The sequence below is a fragment of the Rhipicephalus microplus genome, unplaced genomic scaffold (genome assembly GCF_043290135.1).
Source record: "Rhipicephalus microplus isolate Deutch F79 unplaced genomic scaffold, USDA_Rmic scaffold_18, whole genome shotgun sequence".
NCBI classification, from domain to species: Eukaryota; Metazoa; Arthropoda; class Arachnida; order Ixodida; family Ixodidae; genus Rhipicephalus; species Rhipicephalus microplus.
Genome location: NW_027464591.1, coordinates 8,141,777 through 8,160,641, shown reverse-complemented (window position 1 = coordinate 8,160,641; position 18,865 = coordinate 8,141,777). Strand labels below are relative to the sequence as shown.

The window sequence follows — 18,865 nt, the reverse complement described above, 5'->3', positions numbered from 1 at the left end:
ACACGAGTGGCTGTGTGCCCATGAGCGTGAATGACATCGCACTGGAGATTTCACTGTACATTAGGAATCATAAAATGACGAAAAAGTGGGCCACGGCTGGGATTAGATGTGAGGGAATTTCTTTACCAGGGCAATATGGTCTGACAGCCGCACTACAGGCGCATGCCCCACCTCCAAAACGACCAAATACTGTGCGACAAGGGCAATTTTTCAAGGCATTTGTTCTAAGATCATGAGAACAAAGGGTTCTACAAATGAGGTGGCATCACTAAGCTGTGTTTATCAGTAGAAACATTTAGGGTGGCTGCCAAGCCTTGTATGCATATGCCACAAGAATTCGGCAAACCGCGCTACTGAATACAGCAGATGCGAGCGTTAAACGAGTATTCCACCCGGTGAAATCCAGCACGGTAAGCACGTCATACACAAAGAAAAAGAAAGATGTAGAATGAGAAGAAGAATGAAAAATAAAGAGAGGTAGAGAGAGATAAATGAATAGAAACAATGAGAACGCAAAATAACGGGAATAGAGTCATAACATTGATGACACCTCGGATGAAAAAAAAGAAACACAAAAAATAGAATACGGAAAAAATAGAGAGCTGGACTCAAAAAGACAGAGAGAAATAAAAGAAAACGAAACAAGAGAGAGAAAGAATGAGAGAAAGAAAGAGGGAATGAAAAGAGACAAAAATAACGATAAAAAGATCGAGAAAGAAAGAAATAGGAAGCGTCAGGTAGAAAAGGCACATAGACGAAACAAAAACAAAGGCAAGTAAAAAAAAAGGAGAAAATAGAAAAAAAAACAAGGAAGTAACCCAGATTCATCTTTATTTTGACCTTCGCACCACTATAGTGCAAAAGGGCAATATTTTTTGTGCGTTTCGTGATATCACTTTCAGCACCAGAAGTTCAATTGTGTCATTGCACCGCGTGCTTTGCATTTCGAGGATAAGGTTTATTTGAGGGCTAGTAATGCCAGCACGAACCTTAAATTTACAAGCGAATAGGAGCTCAGCTAGGCGTATTGAGAGAAAAACAAGCGCAATCAAATGGCGCTCTAAAAAACAATGCGAACGCATTTCCCCACTTGTGTACGTTTGGGAGTTAGTGGTTGATGTTTGTCATGTACTTGTTTTCATTTTAGTTACGTATAGGCTACGGTGGTTCGGATGAAGGCTAGCTCACCTAAAACGCCTATTTGTGGAGATATGCTTTAGTGGAATGCTTCTCCATAATCCCTACAGGGTCATAGCGGACTGGAGGGTTATTTGTGCTGATCGGCAAAAGAAAAAATATGCAACATTAGCTGGCGAATCTATTTAGAAGACGAGCGTGCACTCCACCACTCTCATTTTTCTCTCTTGTGGCTCATTACCCACAGATGAAAACATTCGCGTGGCACAATAGTCTGTATAATGGAAACTGGTGGCTGTCTCGCACGTCACCACAATTATTTTCCGCGGTGAGCGCCAACAGCCGCATTCTGCGAACGGGAGCTCTTTACGTTCATGGCAGGACATCAGTAACAGCCGCTTGTTGTTCATTGAGGGGGATAAGTATATCTATAACAGAGGCATTTGTCTTCTAGGAAGCCAGCTGAATTGCGCAGTAGTAAGTACGATACTGGATCGATAGGGTGGTCTACGGTATTATCTAGGCCACTGAAGGTGGCAAAATTTCGAATCACCGTATCTATTGAATGACCATTCTATTCTCCGTGAAGGTCCAGCAATGAGCAGCCTCCTTTCTTGCATGAAGCCTAAAAAACTAGATGTACATCTCAGCTTTCAGAGCAAAAACTGCATTGAGCAAAAGTTGGAAAGAGTCAAGAGTGACTATACTGTGTTTGCAATTTTATTAGGATTACATAGTCTCTCTTTCTCTCCATAATGTTATTCGGCACGAAGTAGAACAACTTGTGGGGCACATACACCTTCACAAAGGCAGTGCGAATAAAAAAAACCATTTGAAGGTGATTTTATGCGTTATTTATGTTACCTTGTAAATATATTCTTGGGCTAATTCAAGCAGCTTTTTATTGCATTTTCCGTTCGATAAGCTCTTTATGAATATTTTAACAGCCGAGCTTTCTTAGGCCGACCGTCCGTTCGTGCAGATAGCACAGAAACTAACTCTATGAACCAGTACGCGCTCTCTTTATTTTCTTCTTTCACTTAGTTCTAGTACTCATCGTCTAAATCACCGCCAGACAACGTGCCCTGATTCGTCCAGCATGGCACGCAGTAAGTAGCTGGTGAAAGACACAAAAAAAGATACACCTAGAAAAATAGAAACGTAGACAAAGAAAGGAAATAATGACAGGCAGAGAGGCAAACAAAGAAATAGCCACAGAGAGAATGATGTACAAAGATACACGTACAAAATATATAAAAAAGACAGAGCCAGGCAGAATCAGAAAGAAACAGTGAGAAAGATGCGCAGGAAAAAGGAGCTAGAAAGAAATGGAAATCCAGAAACTAAAAGAAAAATACACTGAGCAGAAAAGAAAGAAAAAACAATGTTGAAAGAGCAAGAAGTAAAAAAAATTGATAGTCAGACAGAATTAGTAAATTAATAACGACTGATTATACAAAACAGAAAGAAAGAGAAAGAAAATCACAGCATATCCACAGAGTGAAGGATGAGCGGGGCGAAGCTTCGAAGGGTTTTATAGGGGAACCGTGAACCACTCGCTGGCTGCGTGCGTCCATACGTCCGTCCGTCTGTATTTGTGTCCTTCCGATCATCCATCCATGCGTCGTTCCGTCCGTGCATCTGGCTGTTTTTCTGCCTGTCTGTATGTCTGTCCGTCCATCCGTCTCTCTGTCTGTCTGTCTGTCTGTCTGTCTGTCTGTCTGTCTGTCTGTCTGTCTGTCTGTCTGTCTGTCTGTCTGTCGTCGGTCTGTCCATCTGTCCTCCCGTCTGTCCACATGTCTATCTCTCTGTATATCTGTGCATCCATCCGTCCGTCCATCTAGTGAACACTCCAAGTACCACCACCTCGGATCTTTTTATCATATATTCATCATATATAGCACCACCTTCCAGCGGACATTCCAAGAAATAAAACGAGAGGTGGCTACTGCATACAGCAGACGCACGGCCCACGCCTTAATTAAGGAACTTCCCCCCTTAAAGAGAATAGAAGTGAGGAAGATTTGCATTAACCACCGGCTTCTTGGCCTATCACCCTATTGGGTAATAGCCAGAACAAAGGAACAAGCCTTCCATCTTGGCAACACTAGTGCAATGACAGAATAATATTTTCCAAACTTTGCGCGTATATATAAAGGGAATGCGATTTAGTTGAATTGTAATAACTCGAAGTAAGTTTCCGCATGCATGAATATTTTCTTTGAGAAGTGCGTGAGTCCTTTTCAACTGCTTTCTAAGCGTCCGAAATGAGGTTGCTGCGAAAAAGGCAAGCAGCGCCTTTCAGCCAGTGCACCTACAGTTTTTGTTAGAGATCGGCGAGGTACATCGTTACTTTGGTGCCATTTTAGGGTACCGTTGAGGGCGGAGAAGGCTGTAGTCTTGTTATTCTTTAGGGACGGCTGACTGCTCTCCCATGGTTGAGTATCGAGTACTCGAAATCAACAAACATTTTAGATGCGGAGCATCTAATACTCGAGGCTTGTAGTGCGGCGCCGTCCGCAAGCTTCCTCCTCCTTCTTCCACCATCTGTGCATCCCTTCCTCCTCTACACACCGCGCGCGCTTCACTCCTCCACCATCTGTGCACCCTTCCTCCTCTACACACCGCGTGCCGGCAGCTGACGCGCGCGCATGCGCCGTCGCGCTTCGAGAACATCGGCAGCTGACGCGCGCGCATGCGCCGTTGCGCTTCTCCCCCTTCTCGAATATTCGACAGCTGACAGTGCATGCGCCGTCGCGCTGTATATATACTCAAGGTCGGTGCTCGCTCGCTCAGTTGCCGCTCGTCGGTTGGTTTGTACGGCGCGTCGACGCCCGAGGTCGCAATGATCGACGTCCCTTCGACCAGCGCCGGCCAAAGTGTTGGCGGAACCGCAACCAAGTCGTCGTCCGAAGACAAGGCAGCGCGGAGAAGAGCTCGCGACGCCGAACGTAAACGTCGGCGTCGAGCGGAAGATGCTCAACTTAGAGAACGTGAAGCCGCTGAGAGACGTCAGCGTCGAGCAGCAGCACCGGATTCGGCCGCTTTGAAACGTAAGCGTCGACAAGAGGACCGGGACTTTCGAAAACGGGAAGCCGAGTGCAAGCGTCGGTGACGAGAGGCCGATCCCGATGCTGCCCGCGAGCGCAAGCGCGCCGAGGTAGCGGCGTGGCGCGCCAAGCAGTATGCCACGCCCAACGCTAGCTTCAAGCGCGACTTCCTCGACCGAAGCTTCGGCCACACCTGCAAGGTGTGTGATCGTCTTTGGTTCGATAACAACTTAACTCGGATCGGCAACATTCAGAACAACTCCAAAGCGTTGTCGGTTCTTTGCGATACGTTTGGAAAGGGCACCGACTATGCCGACTACGTCGTGTGTGCTACGTGCAAGCAGTCGTTGATTGCCGGTCGAGTTCCCTCGGCTAGCGTGAGTTACGCTCCGCATCCTCCTCAGTGTTCCCCCGAGGGAAGCTGCGGGCAATTTTTTTTCTAAACACAGAAACTGTTCCTGGTGCCTATGTCTTTGGCGCAATCGATGTGGGGCTGTTGCAGCAGGTCGTCGCCGTCGCGATCTCTTCCCGATTTTGGAGCGACTGTGTGACGAGTGCGACGAGCGAGCCGTAGGGCCCGATTTATTGTGATCGGTGTGCGGGGCCAATTTAGCACTTCAGGTGCGCGGAAATTACCATGATGGTGATAGCGGTGAAACGATGAAGATCGCCTATGCGCGTGCTCGTGCGTGTACCTCGTGAAAAGCTCCCGAGCCACGGGGACAGCTTGGCTAACCCCAGAAAGCCGAGCGCAAGGACAAGTTCGGGCCACGGCCCGACTGCTCGTTCTGACCCTCGGTGTCCGGGCCTCGTCTCGTCGTTGAAGTCCTCGGGTGCGTCCTGGACTGGGCATCGTCCCACCTCACCCCCGGGTTGGTCCGAAGCAACGTTCTTCACGGCCACCCGCTGTTCTAGTCTCGGAGCGAACGTACGCAGCCTTCTTCGATGGTTGTCGGGGCTTTCGACCCCGTATCCTGGGCACTCGCTTCCGTCGAGCGTGACCTGGACGCCAGCAATATGTCAGGGTGCGGCAGATCGACGTAATCTCGAGCCAACGAGCTACACGAGAAGAAGTGTTCCCACCGTGGACGCTGCCGCGACGGACTCAACGCCACGTTGCCCGGTGCTACGGTCACCGCAACGACGGTGCGCGTGAGTGGGGTGTTTCTAGACTTGGTGCCGCGGGAGCGAACTGACCGTAACAACGTAGACTTTCTCCTCGCGCAAAAGGAACTTGCCAGTAGACTTTCTTTAACCTCGTATCATCCTGATGTTCTTTGTGAGATTTTTTTGTGTGTGTTCTTGTCCTAGTCCGATACAAAGAACGTCTTCATGTTATTAGGTTGTTTTGAGTGCGTCCAATGACCTGGGCCAATTGAGTAAACGCCCTTACTCACCACAGACTGTACAAATAAATACCATGTCTGGTCGGAGGAACTCTGCTTTCTTTGTGAGGAGAAATTCCTTCGACACTGGTCATGTCCTTTTGTGTTCGTCTGTGAGAGACGTGTAAAGCTTGTTATCAGGCCTGCTTGGTTTTGGTAGGTTAATCTTTGTTTATTACTCGCACAAATACCTTGTAAATACTGTGTAAACACCTAACATATAGATCTTTTCATTTCTTTTGGGTGTTCTTTGTTTACCATTTATTGTACATATGTAAACATATCTTGTTGTAACAATTCCTATGTATCTGTGTATCTTGCGATCCGTGTACATATGTAAACATATCTTTTTGTAACAATTTTTGCTGTGTCGGTCGATGTTGTGTTCCGTCGCGATGTTCTGATGCATTGTAAATAATGTTCGCTGTTTGTGAGAATAGATTTCTCTAAACACAAATTATATTGGTAATGCCCACAGGCTTTTCAATTGTTTCACTGATACGTTCTTTCTTTTTGGTTATTGGCCAAACGTACTTGCGTTTCTGTTGCGACTTCGGTACTTGGCATGTTCTTTGATTGAAATATTTAGGAAGATGCAGTGTTTTACGTACAATCACTAAACGTTTGACGAGCCTGCAGCTAGTGACCACGACACTGTAGCGCACGCAACAAACGACCGAAGACACTGTCACAAAGATATGTAGACTCTTTCACAGCGTCTGTGCTCTTCTTTGCATACACTATATGTTTGTCTTCATCGAGATAGACGAAGTCATATGTACATGGGTACATTTATTATATAATTCGTGTATATTATTTATTTGGTAATGTAGCCTGACATCACAATGCGATCATGTTAGGAGATGTAACATGAAAAAGAACCTTAAGCCAAAGCTCTGTTGGCACCAGACCTTGCGAGTACTAAATGTCCTGATGAAATGATAAGGAATTTTTCTCATATTTATACCTCTAAACTGGCACGGACTTTTTGGGGCAGTAACGCTGCCTTTTGCCACTGTGAATATTTGTGCCGGTTGAATTCCAACCTTTGTGTTTGTTGTATTTTTGCTTACAGCTTTTCTGCTTTCTTTACACTGACCGAATGCAGGAACTTTCTAGTGGCAAGAGCGGCTTTCAAGTTTAACTAATAAATCAGGTGATGATTGTTAGCACTTTATATAACCGAATTCCACGCTAATTAGCACATGAGCATTGTGAAGTTAGGTCGAAAGACAATGTTACAAAGTTTTCTAATGCATTGATGTCATTCACCGTGACATTGCATCATGATACGATGATATTGGTAAAAAAAGTTTTTGTTAAAAGAACACTCGTAAAGGCTCCTTTATCACGTTAATCTATGTTTGCGCACGCCCGAATATGCAGCACTGACGCGTGTTAGCTTTTTTGATATTGTTTCTTTGATGCAGTGATAAGCTGTACAAAGTGCTGAAAAGCTAGCGGGCATATTTACAGACTTCCCGTCGAAGAGAAACCTTCGCGTATGTTGGTGTCAATGTTTGTGTTCGCACAACAGTTTAACCAGTCCGTCATTGTTTTGTAGGCTCGGATCTGTTTGCGTGTTTTTCGTTCACTATAGTGTGCCTTTCGCCATCGCATTAATACAGTGCTTTCATAGAAAGTGGAAGCTTGATATTGAGTTATTTGTAAAGCTAGTCAAGCTTCAAGAAGCAAAAAAGTGTATCCTACGCTCCGCAAATGTGGACTTGTTCAAACCTGCTCCAACAGTGCGCACATACACTCTGAAAGGAAGGAGAAAAAAGCCTTTTAGTACACATGCTGAGCATTTTCAAGGTAACTTCCGATGCGCGAACCGAAAGTTTATGTGCATATTATATATAATTGTACCGTTTTTTTAATGCGAAGCGTTTCTTAGCGAACTTCGGTGACTTTGAATCTATCTATCTATCTATCTATCTATCTATCTATCTATCTATCTATCTATCTATCTATCTATCTATCTATCTATCTATCTATCTATCTATCTATCTATCTATCTATCTATCTATCTATCTATCTATCTATCTATCTATCTATCTATCTATCTATCTATCTATCTATCTATCTATCTAGCCGCCAAAGACTTTTAGCTCTCCTGGCCGTTTCGACAATGGTATCTATACCAAACTTGGTATGACATACCATGACTGTATGAAGAACATATTTGACTGGTCATACCATGACAATCGTGACATGTATGTTATGAATGTCATAATTTAGAATTTATGGCCCCGTAGCTCTTGCGGTGGTTTTGTTCACATGGCATGGTAAAAAAAACCTGTATGGTATGACATGATAGCATGCCGAGCACAAGCGACTGACCCCAACATGAAAAGTATGACATGCATGGCATGTAACAACATGACCACATGCCGCGCTCATTATGCGCTCGCGGCTGTTTGGCTAGTGTCACATACACCAAATTTGGCATTACAATAAGTGAATGGATGACGAAGGTACGTGAGTGGTTCGAACATGATAATCATGAAGTGCGGGTCATGTAACAACATGACTACATGCCACGTTCATGATCCGCTGGCAGCCGTCTCGCTAGCTTCACTTTACAGAATTTGGTAGTACGGAACGTGAATGGATGACAAAGGTATGATACTGGTGCAAACGTAATTAACATGAGATGCGTGTCATGTAACAGCGTGACTACATGCTACTCTCATGATGCAGTCGCGGCCGTTTCGCTAGCTTCACATGTACCAAACTTGGTATTGCGCGACGCGAACACGGATGACATTGGTAAATGACAGATCCAAACATGATAGTCATGACATGCGTGTCATGTAGCAACATTAGTACATGCCACACTCATGATGTGCTCGCGGCCGTTTTGCTAGCTTCACATATGCCAAATTTTGTATTACGTGACGTCAATGGATGACGAAGGTATGTGAATGGCGCGAACATGATAATCTTGAGATGCGTGTCATGTGAGAACATGACGACATACCACAGTCAAGGCGCCAATACATTTCGACGTGACGCGGTGAGCGTGCTCGCCGGCCTTAATTTCATCGCGTCACGCCGGCGTTGCCACGCCAGGCGCCGCTCTTGCCATATACTTGCAGGCGAGCGCTGTGCTGCGTTGCTTTGACGCATGCATGTTTCAGCGCGTCCGGCGTCCCTCCATCACGAAAAGAGGGAAACGCAGGGCTGTATGGGTGGTTCGCATTGGTTGCCTTCAGGCCACGCTGACGCACAGTGGTCACGCTGGTCGCGCCTGGGCTCAAACTATAGAGTGCTTGCGTTTTGCTAACGTAGCGTCGCTGTGTCCAGAGTTCGCGCGCGCCAATGCTACATGAGAGTATATTGGGGCCTTCATGATGTGCTCGCGACCATTTTGATAAGTCCACATATAGCAAACTTGGCGTTACGCGACCTCAATGGATGATGAAAGTATACGACTGGCGCAAACATGATAACGCTGACACGCGTGTCATGTAAGAACATGACAACATAGCATGCTGATGCGTGTTTGCGGCCGTTTCGCTAGCTTCACATATACTAAATTTAGTGTCACGTGACGTGAACAGGTAACTGTATAGTAAACGACACATCCAAACTTGATAATTATCACAAGAAAGTCATGTACGGCCTTATTTACCTCCACCTCGTAACATATTGCTGATTTTAGAGTGACATATCTACCTTCCTCATTCGTGCTTCGCGTATCATCGATTCCCACTGTACGTGGGATCTGCCATTTCTTTTTTCACTAGCGCATGTGTTTACACGGGCTGAGCTATCCTAAAGTTAAAAAACTGCAACAATCTATTCTTTGCTCACAGGCTCTAAATAACTTTCGCTTAGCTTGTGTGAATCGTAGATTGGCATTGTTGCATAGAATTATATTTATTTAGTTTTGACTGAGTGCAACCTGAGTACACGCAGTGTCCATGACCACTTCTCCTTTCATCCCGAAGCGAAAGGATATATCCCTTTTAGCAGCTTAACCATTCGCACCTGTTAATTTTTGTCGTTGCGCTTTTTTTCTTTCTCTTTCTCTATTTTTCCCTCTCCAAGTGCACATGTAGCCATGTCTACTTCGCCCTTTCCGTTACTTGTAACGTATTGATTGTTTGTTTGCTTGTACTGGCCCCGCCTCTTGTTAAATTTCAACAAATATCAACGCATACGTCTCCCTCACCGCCTTGACTGTTTCGCTGTTGTACTTGTGGGCCCTCCCCTCGTCCCGTTCTAACGAATCACGCTGATAGGTGTACATGCGTATGCATCACGGGAATCTGAATTTAACCTCGAACTCATTGTACGTATGTCATTTTTCATGAAGGCTGGTCCCCGGCCAAAAACTCAGAATAAATATTGTTTGCTTTTTCGCTGTGACCTTCTGTCGCGCGCGCACACACACACACACACACACACACACACACACACACACACACACACACACACACATATATATATATATATATATATATATATATATATATATATATATATATATATATATATATATGTCGAATTTCAAGAGCTTATTGTCCTACGTGCTCAAAAAATGAGCCACACTTGTTAAATGATGAGTTCGAGTCATTGGACACGCTGCGGCTAACGTGGTTTTTAATCTAGAAATGCATATATTTCTGCGCTATTCGTGTGTTTTATTATATTTTAAATAAAAGTTAGGAATCGCATCCATACCTATTCCCCTGTTTTCACTTTTTGATACCACAGAGCGTTGAATAGTCATTCTGTCTCCTGTGTTTTCCACGCAGGTCTACTTCTTCCTTTCCAAACGTTTTTGTCAAACAATATTTGACATGTTGCAATAATCCAATTTCACAAATTGTGAAATTATCTACTACCTTTCACTTAGAAGACCTCACATTACGGAGATAATTTTGCTCGATTCAGCGTGCACGACCATTCTGTGTATTTTCTGGAGAATGCTCACGTATACCAACGCATCGTAAGTAAATGCAGAAGCTTTACCTTTTCGTAAAATCTAACTCAAGTACCACCTCATGTGAACCTACCGAAGGTGGTATTTCTTTGGACGCACTGGTGTAAGGCGTTGCGGTGACGTCAGCCAATCAAGTCTAGACGTGGCTTCAAGTTACAGAGCACTTCTAAATTCGAGAGTAAGATTCAAGGATAGAAAGCACGAGCTTTATGAAATGTGCAGTTTGTGTACAACACCGCACACAATGTCCATTTGCTGCGAAGGGTGGGGGAAAACTTCGGTGGCACACGCATAGAATTGGGCAGCGGCAAAAGCAACTGGAACACGTGGAGCGCCTGCTTCTTGGCGCTTACCGGTGGGCTAGTCACGTACTTTGCTAGGAACATGGGCTGTACCACAGTCAGAAGTTGCGTCTCCACTTAGTAGGGTTGGCTGCTATAGGCGTGAAGCTGCAAGATGTCATGGCATTGTTTTGTCTGTTACTTTTTGCAAGCTTAATGAAACAAGAAGGAGCTAAAGGAAAGAAGGATAACCAGTAGAAAAATGAAAGTATTTCTGGAAAGAAACGCAGTAGGCAATACGGCAGTCATCTTTGCGGTTGTTTCGCTGACGTGTACTGCTGCTATGCCTTTTAACACGCTTATGATTGCTGCGATTCTTGCCTTAAATATAACCAGTGCATTGCTGCATAGTCACTCGAGGTAGTTAGCTTGCGCATTTTATGTTGCTGACACAAAACTTCAGGCTGCCTTGACATCGTCAGTATAATTCTGAATGCAACAACGGAAAATTGAAGGCCTTGAGATGAATTCTTAAACTTTGCTGGAGCGTATATATCAACTGATTTATACTCTGCACCTTGCTCACCGGCACTTACCTACGGAGCAGAACTTGGAGACTTCAAAAGGGCTCATAAGAGTTGACCTACGTTAATAATACGTCGGGTTTTTCGTCCCGAATTCACGATATGATTATGAGAGACGCTGTCGTGGAGGGCTCAGGAAATTTCGTCTGCCTGGTGTTCTTTAGCTTGTAGTGATATCGCACAGTAGGCAGGCTTCTACCATTTTGCATCTATTTAAATGCAACTGCTGTGGCCGTAGTCGAACCTACGACCTTTGGGTGAGCATCCGAGCACCCTAGCCGCTGATCTGCCGAGGCAGACAAGCCGCACAACTATAAGAAGTATGGCAACACAACTGTCTTTCACGCCTCAATTTCTACACGTATGACGCAAATGCAAAGCTCACTATCTGCTCTTCACCAGACGGTAAAGATATTGTGGTAATAAAGGACTATAGTTGTACTAAAATTGTGAAAACTGTCAATCCCGAAACCTTCCCCTCCGTTTTTTTTCTGTTTATTCACCCGCACCCTCTTTAGCCTATACCTTCTCCCACTTTCTATACTATACTGTGCTTGGCAATGCTAAGTTTTCTTTCTTTTTCTTACCGCCGTTTCTTTTGATTTGAAACTTTCTTTTTCTTTGTAATTTCTTTATCTATTTCAAGTTGTAGATGGTTACCATCAAAAGATTTTCTGCAAGCACTCCCATTAACGTACTGAAAGTACCCCTGTACGAATCATCACGCGTGTAATGGGAGCGATGCCAAATACTGAATAGGGGATAAAGAGTTAATGTGTTGCACGGTCTATGTTATAAAGAAGTTGTTCATAATTATGGTAATATCTCTTCACGACTAACGTACCTTTTTTGTTTTTTACAAATCGGCTGCTTGAAAGGTATATGTACGACCAGCTGGTACGTTCACAATGGCTTACGCGTGCACGCAGCCCCTGAGCTGTGGAAATGGTTCAACTGCGTTTGGCGCAGAAAGAGCTGGTTCGACGATTTGCGCGTCAGTGGAAAACAAACCACGAAGCATGTGCGATGGGCTGGCAGGAGAAAGCCTTTGCTGTGGTAGAGCGTGGGAAGCAGAGAAAGGGCTCAAAATAGTGGGCCACCCCAGACGTCTACATCTCGTAAAGGCTTTTCAAGTATGCAAGCTCCGGCTTCATAGTCGAAGTTTGTATTGTAATGATCTGGAAGGGAAGAAACGTGCGCCAATGCCGACGAAACACACATAAAACTAACATATTCGCCTTTTGCATAAACAGTAATTTCTGATTTGTCGCACGTGGCGTTCCAACGTGGCCTGAGTATTCAATGATGATCTCCCCTCCGTGAAGGGCGTGAACACCGATTTTGTGTTCATGTCGTCGTTGAATTCGAGCTGCTTAGAAACCTGAGAACTTTCCTTTTCTATGCTACAGCAAGAAAGTGCAATAGTAAAAAAAATACATCTTTGCACGCATTGCAGACTTGTTTCCGCTTCAAATAACACCACTTGTAAAAACGCTAAAAGCCCATATACTTACTGTGGTGTTCTCTAACGTGTACTACAGCATACAAAGATATATGTCCGTGGTGTGGGGCCACACGAACTCTGTTTCACATCACGTGGGAGTGTACGCATCACATTGAAGAACACCACAACATGAACAACACAGAGGAACAATGGGAGGCGCTGCTGTCCAGCTCGGCCATTGTTGATCAGCGCTGGCTGGTCCAAAGGGTTGAGATGATGGCTAGGGCCAGCGGAGCCCTGGAATTGGAGCCCGACCAATTGGAATGCTCCGCGTTATGCGCAGATAAGGTTTTCTCTCTCTCTCTCTCCCACCTTTAACCACCTCAAGTTAATGGTATATACTAGTTCACTGTATTCATGGCACTGTTGCCCTACGCTTGCTATACCTTTCTAAAACGAAGGAGGTTACACCCAGCGAGTATAACGTAGAAACCCTTTCTTGTCAGATAGTGTTCAATGTACATGCCAATGGCTGCTAATGGGGATCGCAGCATGCGCGTTAACTAAAAGCCGAATGATCTGTCTTTCATTCCCCATTAGCAGCCATTGGTATGTACATTGAGCACTATTTTTTATTGTTCAACAATGCACAGAAGAAATCTCTCACCGGCGCCACCTTGGAGGTCAAAATGTTATACTTGTTACATACTACAACGGCTACAAGGTACGAACGGGTGCCGCTATAAGGAGCTTCGCCCCTAAAAGCCTGCCCCCTTTTTCCGTTGAAAAGGACCGCGGAAGACAAGTTACCAACGCCCACTCTTGACTCACGTGGCAGCTCGTTGCTCCGGAAACCAAAGGCCTTTAATGCCGAAACATGCGCTTGAAAATTATTTTATATACTTGCTAGTCTATATTATTCATTGATATGTTGAAGGTTATCTGTGTCTACATAAATCTGTTGCAGAAGTTATGTCGCCTTCAAAAATTTTTGCTAGTGCTCCTTTAAAAGGACACTGAAACGGTTTACAGTTATCATATTATTACTCATTTGCAATTTTCTCTCACATAACAGTACCTATAGTTTTCTTGATATAATAGTTTAAACGGTACTATTATTATGCTCATACTTTGGCCGCGGGATCGTCCTCTGCGCATGCGGAGCGTTGGAAAAGAGAACGGTGGACATAAAAAGAAGAAGACGCAGAGCAGGCATGTCAATGGAAGTGCCGCGCAATATCACTGCATCGGTGTGTGCCTTGACATGCTGTCAAGGGAAGCGTCTGCCGCTACTTGCCGCCGCATTGTCCTTCATTCATGCGATACTGAAGTTTGCCAAGAGCATTTTTATGTTCTTTGCAATAGGTTGTGTGCCATGTTTACGTGTGCTCAGTAGATCAAATTTTGTGTGGCATTTAGCTCCAACAGCACCTGCGGTCACGACGAAATCGCATGTAAAATGAGACTACATTGTGCGGCTTTAAATGTTACTTCGGTCAAATCTAAAGTTGCGAAATGTAGCGTTACCTGATGCAAATAGAGCAACAGCAATACAGCTCTGGCTGCCCTTTGATCACTTTGCATGTGGTATGCATGATCATAATAATATGGTGAATAGGCGTGACTTCAAATATTTTTTGTCCAACAGCTTTGGGCCATGTGGGAAGCCGAAGATGCTACCTGGGTCCGAAAACTACGAGCTGCTATCTGTGGGGCCGCCATCGTCATCGACGGAGGCTGGGACGGAACAAAGGCTCACCCCTCTTTATTTTGACTCACACGAAAGAAAGTGCCGTACTCGCTTTGAACAATATTCATTCGTTTATGCGAATACCTTCAGTCTATGTTTATCAAGAGTGGAAGTTTCGGGTAGGGCGCGTTTCTATTACTTCACGCAAAAAGCACAAAAACTACACAGCTGCTTTGTAAAAAGAAATATGCGCCTTTAAAGAAGTCTCGTGTCGAGGACAGTTCAGAATCAATAATGTATGATACCACTCCCTCACCACCAGCCACTCGTTGTAGCGAGTGCTTATTAGAGTGGCGTGCGCACTGCGGAGGTGAGGAAGGTGTTGGAGCAATGCAGCAACAAAGTGCCGGTTTCAACATATACGCCAACGTTACACCCTTGTTGTAACCCTGCAGTCATAGCCCCTACACAGCATATGTCTGCGTTATCGGCCAAGGGCATGCCGCCTCTTGTACTCAAAAACCCTATATCACTCGTTCTGTCTATCATCCATGGCCTCTTGTCTGCGAGCGGGTCGGCCAACTTGGGTCCACGGTGCCCCCCGGCTGTGTGACTTTCGCACACCGTCTCTACGCTCCGGTCTCGAGTTACAATACTCGTCCAAGGTGTGGTTAGCGGTACACGCATCTAGAGCTCCTTATATAAAACGTGGCGGCATGGTGTCCGAACATACCAGTATACCTGAAACGCGGCGTGCCTCCGCTCATGAGGTGGTGTTACCGCATGCGGTGGTAGGAAAGGTTGCCATGGAGAGATCACTGCTAACAGAAGGGCATTAACCTTGTTTATTTCGCCCCATAGTAATACGACAAATTTCACGTGCTTCAATTTAGACTAAATTTTTCCATATATTTCAGTGAAAAATAAAATGTACCATGAAAATGAGCGAACACTGTGTCACAAACCATTATAGAGCCAAACCCAAAGTTTACGCGTAAATACAAGCGATAGTGAGCTATGAACATGTTAACTGCGATATACCATCGAGGTATTATGACGTGAGCGCAGCGCATGGATAAAAAAATCTTTGCATTGCCTCAGCTGAATTGTCATTACAAACAAACTAAGCTTTTCTCAGTTCCATTTAAAGGGATATTCACACCTTTTTTTGAAGGCGAGTTTACGGTCGCATATAAATCTCCTGTATAGAGTGACAACACTGACCAAGTCTGGCGCTCAGCAAATTCTGGTAAAATTTTTGATTTTGATAATAAAGGCAATTTTGTCGTGGCGCATCTACCGACATTGGCACAACGGACTTCACACCGCAGTCTGGCTAGGTGTGATGACGTCAAGCACTAAAACATACACACACACATTTCAGCAAGCTCGTCGCCTTCTAGATCGCTTGCTCGCGCCATCCGATTGACGGTCGTGTGGTCACTTTCATCCAGGGCACCTCTCAAGTGGGATATCAAAGCCGGCAACGGTATACGTGCACGATATTTCAAGATATACGGCTATTATATGGCAAAGGAATCGTTTGATTTAAATTTGTCGTCATATTGCCAATATTTTGCCCTATGAAGTCTTGCATCGGTGAAGCGGAGGACAATAGGTGCAAGTTTTACCGATATCCGCCCAATCCGGCGCTTAGACAAACGTGGGTCGATTTCGTGCGCCGCGGCCCAGGCGGAGACTGGATGCAAGCCAAGCCAAGAATACTCTGTTCTATGCACTTCACCCCGGAAGCGTACTGCAAGCGACACATGCAGAGGCTAACCAATTTCTGATTGTCGACGAAAAAACTGCACCTTGAAAGTGATGCCATCTCAATGTTGCTTCCCCGTGCCGCAACAGTTGCTACACGTACGGTGCGCAGCAGACGAAGCAGACGATCGAAGAAGCGATGCGCGCACGAGGATACGTCACGAAAACTTGCAAGTGCACAAAGTACCACCTGGTGGTGCTGCACATACCATATCAGGACCTCAGAGTACAGTAGGAACTGAAACTAGCTTCTAAAAGCATATTGTAACTACTTCTTCACGGTGCACTCACGCTTACCGGTACATTTCCTATCTTCTCGGGTGCTGGGTCTGTCATTTGACGAAAACAAAAAACAGTGTGCCGCTTTAACGGATGCTTGAATAGTATGACAACAATGCGGTATATATATATATATATATATATATATATATATATATATATATATATATATTTATATGTATATGTATATATATATATATATATATTTATATATATATATATATATATATATATATATATAATATGAAGTCTTGGTAGTCTTGGTTGCGACAGCGTTTAATTGAGGAAAGACCTCGCAAAACGAACGGGCAGAGCCAGTACACAGACAATGACGATGCTGATGACCCAGAGTGGAAATGAGGACAAAGGGACAAGCGGATGATGGGGATTGTGATCATGCAGGAATGAGGACGATGTAAGTAACAAATGCCCACACTAATTCCCCCCACTTGGAAGCGGACACCCTGGCCGCCGTAAGTCAAAGTGACGGGGAACGTCACGTGAACGGTTTCGTGCAACAAGCGTGGACAATCTCTGTGCTGCGGTAGCGGCGGTCTGTTGGGGCGACGAGTGGTGTCACACAATAATTAACCGGCGAAATCTGTTCTAAAACAATGTATGACCCAATGAAGCGTTGTTGGAATTTGTCACAGAGACCAGGAGTGCGAATAGGTGTCAAAAGCAGCACCTCGTCACCAGGTTGGAAAGACACAACGCAGTGGGATTCCTCATAGATGATCTTCCCCTCATGCTGTTTCGCTTCAGTATTGATGCGAGCCAAATGGCGAGACTGGGCCAGGCGGGAAATGTATTCTTCGCTAGAAGGCTGACATGAATTCCCATGGCTGCTGAAGAAGGAGACGTCGAGAAAGGTAGTCGGGGTGTGTCCGGACACGAGGTAAAACGGTGATTAGCAAGTTGTTCGCTGAACGGCGGTGTTGTAAGCGAATGTCAGGAATGGTAAAAGAGTATCCCAGTTTTTGTGGTCGGGTTGGACGTAAACGGCTATCATGTCTGCAAGGGTTCGGTGAAATCTTTCTGTGATACCATTTGTCTGAGGGTGGTAGCTTGAAGCTGTCTTGTGAGTAGTTCCAGAAGCGCGCAGTACTTCATTTAGCATTTGTGACAAGACCCCTTTGCCGCGATCACTAAGCAGTACACGAGGAGCCCCATGACGCAGGATTATGGCGTGAAGAATAAAGTCTGCAACTTCCACAGCTGAGCCTGTAATAACAGAGGAAGTCTCAGCGTAGCGTGTCAGGTGGTCAACGACGGTCGCTATCGATCGTTTGCCAGCAGATGTGACGGGGAAAGGCCCGCAAAGGTCAACACCTACAACCTCGAAAGGCATTGAAGGGCACGGAAGTGGCTGTAGAGGTCCAGCAGGTGCAGACGTGGGGAGTTTACGACGCTGGCATGGGTAGCAGGAACCGACGTACCGAGCTACACTAGAAGAAAGGCCAGGCCAGTAATAACGACATCGAATGCGGTCAAAAGGTTTTTTAAAAGCAAAATTACCAGCCCTCAAGTCGTCGTGGAAGGCTTCGAGCACCTGAAGTCGAAGAGAGCGTGGCAGTGCAGGAACCAAGCGCTGACCGTCAGGGTGGTATACGTGGCGGTAGAGAACCCCCTTTTCCAGGTTAAAGTGCAGGAGTTGACGACGGAGTCGCACGTTGGGTGGGTGGGAAACTCCTGAAAGGAGGTCCATCATGCGTCTGCAGTATGAATCGGACCGCTGGCGGGAGATAAATGTTGGCTCGTCGTCGGAAAAGGGTTGCATTATTGATGCGAGCGTATGAACTTTGGTAGATGTGGCGGTTGAGTTCTCACCAACGCTCATATGGGTAGTTGGAAGCGGGCAACGAGATGAAGCATCGGCGTCTTGATGTTTTCTGCCTGACTTGTAAGTTATGTTGAAGTCGTATTCCTGCAAGCGTAGTATCCACCGACCCAAGCGTCCGGACAAGTTCTTCAGTGTAGAGAGCCAGCATAAGGCATGGTGGTCCGTAACGATTGTGAAGTGACGGCTGTGGACATAGGGACGGAACTTGTGGACCAACCAAACCACAGCCAAACACTCTTGCTCAGTTATAGTGTAGTTCTTTTCAGCAGGGGTGAGTACGCGACTGGCATATGCAACAACTTTCTCTAAAGAAGACTTGTCGCGTTGTAGAAGAACGGCTCCTATACCAAGGCAGCTAGCGTCAGTATGAAGTATAGTCGGTGCGGCTTCGTCAAAGTGGCAGAGCAGAGGTTCAGACGTGAGTGCCTGCTTCAACAGCTCGAATGCC

General features: G+C 45.4%; 1 long non-coding RNA gene across 1 annotated transcript in view; it reads left to right on the top strand.

Annotated features, from left to right (window-relative positions):
* Window positions 1-15,820, top strand: part of LOC142785142 (uncharacterized) — a 99,388-nt gene extending 83,568 nt beyond the window's left edge. The window contains exon 2 of the long non-coding RNA XR_012888861.1: window positions 14,484-15,820. This is a non-coding gene — a long non-coding RNA (uncharacterized LOC142785142). The remainder of the gene's footprint in view (window positions 1-14,483) is intronic.
* Window positions 15,821-18,865: the final 3,045 nt, after the last annotated feature.